We start from the raw sequence: 6,000 nt of genomic DNA, 5'->3' as shown, positions 1-6,000 counted from the left end.
AGCCGCCACCGTGGGAATAGGCAAGGTAGTAGCCTTTACCAGCCGGGCTATGTGGGAATCCACCTGAGGCGGGCGTTCCCATTTCGTGCGCCCGTCTGCCGGAAAGGGATAAGAAGAAACCATCCTTTTAGAAATTGTAAATTTCTTATTAGGAGCAGACCAGGCCTTTGCCAGGTCTCCCTCCAGCTGCGTTGAAGATGGGAAAACAGCCGGATCCTTCTTCTTGCGCTTAAAAGATGGTGCCTCCTCCGCAGGGGGTTGGTCTGGCTCCTGTATGTTTAAGCAAGAGCGGACCGCCTTCACCAGCGCATCTACCCTGGACTGAGTCATAACCTCGTCCTGGGATGTAGCCTCCTCGTCAGGGTCGTCCGGGTCATCCAGGTCAACAGGGTCATCTGTGTCCGCCTGGTCGTCCTCTGAAGTATCCGTCCCCGTAGAGTCAGCTCTCTGGGTGCGGGCTCTGGGGTTCTTGCGCTTGCTAGCGGCACCCAGCAGGTTCTGTAGAGAGGAAGAAACCTGAACCAGTCCCTGCACTGAGGTAGAAAGGCCCTGTACCCAAACTGGCTCAGGCGCCAGCGTCAGCAACTGAGGCTGGGACTGCGTGAGCGGAGCCGGTTGAGCTGGTGGAAGAGTCGCCTGTGAAGGCTAACTCAACACTGGTGGGGGCTGAGGGTGTGAACGGGAAGCGGCTAGCTGTCCAGCAAGGTCCCTCATGGCTGCCGTCAGGGCCTGCGCCCAACCCGGTTCCCCGGAATGGGATGCCTGTGACGGGGCCGAATCCACAGAGTCCCCACCATTACAGCGTGTACACACACCCCCATGGTCTGTCGAGGTGGAAGAAAAATTCTCCTTGCACCTAACACACTTAAAGGCCCTCAGGGCAGGAGCGTCCCCTGACCGCGAGGGTCCTGCGGACTTTGAGCCTGACTTAGAAGTCATGGCTATGCTCTATCCCACTTCAATACAAGACAGAGTGAATAGAGAGATTTGCACAGAAAAACCCCTATATAGAGAGGGGTGTGAAAACACAGCACTGAACACCTCAAGGGTGCAGTGTCAATGCAGTACAACCTGACCCGTCTGAAGACCGGGGAAGGAAGGGTGCCACAGTGTCCACACAAAAGCTGCTTTCCTGCTGCTCCTCTGCACCGATGCGTGACAGAGTCAAGCCTCCATTAGGACAGGACGCTGGCAGTCCCCGGCGGGAACTCATATAGAGGCTCCCTGCCGGGGACTGGGCGGGGAGGAGGTGAGGGACCTCCCCCCCCTCCTGGAACCTTGCCAGGGCTGAGAAAAAAATATGGCGGCCCCCACCGCTACAACAATAGCCCTGGTGGTCTAGTGGCCTCGGTTTCCCCTGTGGGGACCGAGTGTCACCGCCAGGAAACCGCCGGGAGCGCACCCACCCCCGGCGGCTACGTGCGCTGGGTTCCCCCCTCCGGCATCTACTATCCAGACGCCGCTGCGAGACAGACCGTTGCGGGACAGAGTCAAGCTTCCATCGGGAAGCGTCTCTGTCTCGCGTCTCCCCCAGCCGCGATACCGCTGCGTGCTGTGGGGAGGGAGGGGGGGAAGTGCGGCTTACCTGCTCCGTGGCGCACGGTCCCTCTGTGCTGGGACCCAGCCTGCAGGTCCGTGGCAGTTCACGACGAGCTGGCTCCGGAGCAGGTGAGCAGCCTGGGTGGTCCACCCGGCTTGCTCACCGCAAGTGTAAAAAAAAAAAAAAAACTTTTTTTAAAAAACGCTGCAGAAACCTGCAGCAGCTACTAAAAACGTGCCTGTGCTCCTAGGCACCAAGAAAAAACTGACCTAGGATGGAGTGTGGGGAAGGAGGGGCCTGGGCTGCACCACTAAAGTGTTAGCTACTTGGTGCCTGTCGCCATGGCTCCGCCCCCTTCCCACTGTCCCACTGTCCCAGTGGCCACCAATGGCATGAAGGAAATAAGGTAATCAGATGTGCAAAAGCACAGGCTGAGGAGAAAATGGCCCAGTCAGTGGGAAAAGGGGGGAAACTTTTTTTTAGGTATATAAGTGAAAGGAGAAGAACAAAAAGTGGAGTAATAAGACTAAAGACAGAGTGGAAATCTTCTTGAGGGGGACAATGTAATAGCAGATCATATTAACAATTATTTCTGCTCAGTATTCACTGCTGAAAGAGAGGGGAAGGGGCCACAGTTATGTATAGTCAGAAAACTGAGGGAGAAACAAGTACATTTACAGAGGAGAAAGTCCTAACTGAACCCAAAACTGAAAGTGGATAAATCAATGGGGCCAGATGGGATACATCCAAGGATATTAAAAGAGCTTAAAGGGGAGCTGGTAAAACCATTAACAGAATTATTCAACCACTCACTAGCTACTGAAGTAATCCCAGAGGACTGGAAACCAGCGAATGTAGTCCCACTGCACAAAAGTGGAAGCACGGAAGAGGTAAGCAACTATCTACCAGTGAGCCTTACATCAGTAGTAGAGAAATTAAAACAAAGTTGTGGTGTATCTCAAAACCAGAAACTTACAGGATCTGAAACAGCATGGGTTTACTGGGGAAAGATCATGTCAAACATATGTGACTAAAGAAATAGGTCAAGGTGGGGCTGTAGATGTAGCTTATCTAGATTTTAGTACGGCTTTTGACAGTGTCACACATTGCAGACTGTTAAATAAAATAAAAGCTTGGGATTGGATTCTAAGATGGTTGAATAGCGCACAATAAGACTCTCCGCTAACCTCCAAGCTTTCAAGTGTTCCCTGAAAACTCACCTCTTCAGGCAAGCCTATCATATTTAAGTTCTACACCAGGCATGTCCAACGTTGGCCCTCCAGATGTTGTGAAACTACATATCCCAGCATGCTTTGCCACAGTTTTTCTATTAGAGAATGCTAAAACATGCTGGGATGTGTAGTTTCAAAACATCTGGAGGGCCAACGTTGGACATGCCTGTTCTACACGCATAACCCTCTGAGGCACTTATGTATTATTTAGCTTCCCTTCTGGACTTGTAACTTAGTGGGACTGTTATGCTATTATTGGTGCCTGTCCTTGTGTTTCCCTCCTATATCTCTATAGATTTTAAGCTTGCAGCAGGACTCTCCTTCCTCCAAGTCTGTCTGTTACCCAGTTTGTTTTATCACTGCAGAGGCAGAACTCTGGGAGGCAATGGAGTCTGCCGCTGGGCTCCTGCTCCCAAGGGGGCTCCTCTCCTCCCCTGTGAGTTTGAATCAGTTAATTAAAAGCTGTGAATATCGCTTCTGTGGCTGACTCTCCATCCTAACATTATTTTTACAAGTGTGACACCCTGTATTAGAACTCATGACCTTTCTCACTTATTGATTGAGCTATTTGGGGGGCACCAATATATATCTTGCCTCCAGGCAACCAGGACGAACTTACGCCACTATATCATTGTCTACTATTGTAAAGCGCAACGGAATCTGCTGCGCTATATTAAAAACTGTAAATAAATAATGATCTAGGTAGATTGGGCCTCAAAAATCCAAAGACTAAATATAGTATAAATGGCACTATAATGGCAACTACTGAGGAAGAGAGGGATCTAGGTGTCACCATTTCAGGGGACTTAAAGGCAGGTAGGCAATGTAACAAAGCAATGAAGAAGGCAAGTCAGATGCTTGGTTGCATTGGGAGAGGAATCAGCAGTAGAAAGAAAGAAGTAATAATGCCACTGTATAGGTCATTGGTACGACCTCATCTAGAGTACTGTGTTCAGTTCTGGAGGCCATATCTCCAGAAGGATATACATACATTAGAGACTGTACAAAGAAGGGCAACTAAAATGGTGCATGGCCTACATCACAAAATGTACCAGGAAAGACTAAAAGATCTTAATATGTATACTTTAGAGCAGAGAAGGGAAAGGGGGGACATGATAGAAACTTTCAAATATATCAAGGGTTTTTACCAAAGTACAGGTGGGAGACATTCTTCACAGGAAGAGGAGCAACAGAACATGAGGACATGCACTGAAACTAGAGGGAGGAAGATTCAGGGGAAATTTGAGGAAGAATTACATCACAGAAAGAGTAGTAAATAAGTGGAATAGCCTCCCATCAGAGGTGGTAGAGGCAAATACAGTAGAACAATTTAAACATGCTTGGGATAGGCATATTGATATTCTTACAAAAAATAAGGATCAAATATGGTTTGAGGTAACATGTTTAAAAAAAGGGGCAGACTAGATGGGCCAAGTGGTTCTTATCTGCCATCAAATTCTATGTATGCACCCATATAAATAAATGTACCCGTCCGAAGTCCTACTGCATGTGGAGTAGAGATGACCCCAGGAACAAGGCACAGATGCCATTCTCCCAGAGTTTGGTACATGTGCAGTAGACCCTGGCACAAATCCTGACTGGATCCTGCACACTGCCTTATATCGCCCTTGCTTTATTTCTACTGGATTTTCCTGTGGCTTGCTCTGTATAGAAATGACAAGAGTATGGCCACAAGGTTAGACACTCTTAATTCTGCCATTTCATTCCCGACAACATTGAACATTTTCCTTGACCCCGTAGACGTGCACAGTAAAATATTCTGTAGTTCTTGGGTATGTATGCCGAAACTCATCCACGATAATTCAAGGACCCATGCTGTATGCTCACCAGTGACGTGCGGTGGTGGCTATGAACGGAGAGGCACTGTCACAGCCAGCACCGCACCCCCCCCCCTTTCCTGGCTGCCGCCGACACCCGCTGCCCCCCTCCTCCAGCAGCAGCTAGCACCCGTCCCCTGCCGCAAACCTACGTCCCCGCCCGCTGTACCCCCCCACGAAAAAAATGATACTCACTGGGCAGGGGAGAGGGGAGCAGCAGCCACACAGGCAGGGAACCGGGACTCGGGAGCCAGCAGTGGCACAGGTCACAGCATAGGGAGCAAACGCGGCACTGTCGGTTTACATGACAGGGGCTGCTGTGATTGGACAGCAGCTGGATCTGCTGTCCAATCACAGCAGCCCCTGTCAATTAGGCACTTCTAGAAGTGCCGCTTTTAGTGTTATTTTTTATGGATTTTTCAGACCACTGCTTAGCCCTGCCCCATGCCCCGCCCCCCGCTTCGTCCCCTTGCAGTTCTGTTTGGGAGGCACGCTTATCGTGCCTCCCAAACTAGGTTAAATCATTTAAACTAGTAAAATAATATAAAGAAAATACTTATGACACAGAACATGTGTCATAGGTATATTCTTTGTATTATTTTAAAACAAATTGACAGGGGAAGCACTGCCTCCCCTGACTGCACGTCCCTGATGCTCACCAATGATATATGCTCTTATCCTTTCATTTTACTTAACTTGCAGTGTGGTACTGGGCAGCTTTGCATTTTACTATGAATATGAAGCTAGTTCACACTTTGTTTTTAAATTTGTTTTTGTTTGTTCCTAACTAGGAATAAAGCTTTGTAAACATGGACCAATATATTGCTCTGTGTCAAATTTTCATCAGCGATTAGGGATGGTCGCTGATAAAAAGGAGACTCTCTGCCGGGGGAAACAGCTGATCACATACGCATGCTCCTCTGACCAGTGACCACCCCAGAGCTGGTCGCGGGAGTGCGCTCCTGGCGACAGTCGCCCTGTACACACAGGGATAGGCTAGAATTGCCCTGTGTGTACGGGGCTTTAGGCCATTTTTATGTATTGTTTTAAATAACATGGTAACCATAGCTGCAGGCCCAGGTTTTAAGATCACTATGTGACTACAAATAAACATTCTAGTAAAAGTCCCCGATTGAGCTAGATAATTGCTAGTTGAGGTAATGTAATTCCTGTCATGGTAGCAGTGAATTACTAGGTTACTTCACCATTTGTATACCTTCGTTGCATTAAAACATTTATTAAGAATGTCCATTCAACAGGTCTGACTGACACAGTATAAGCCTAGGCATGCCTAACAATAGAACAAAAGTATTATGTCCACTTCACAGTTATTCATTATTTGCAGGTCTGTGTGAGAAGGTATTATACATGATATTGTATTCCCTACCAT

Source organism: Crinia signifera, chromosome 1, assembly GCF_055691185.1.
Source record: "Crinia signifera chromosome 1, ASM5569118v1, whole genome shotgun sequence".
Classification (NCBI taxonomy): domain Eukaryota; kingdom Metazoa; phylum Chordata; class Amphibia; order Anura; family Myobatrachidae; genus Crinia; species Crinia signifera.
This window is presented reverse-complemented; position numbering follows the sequence as displayed.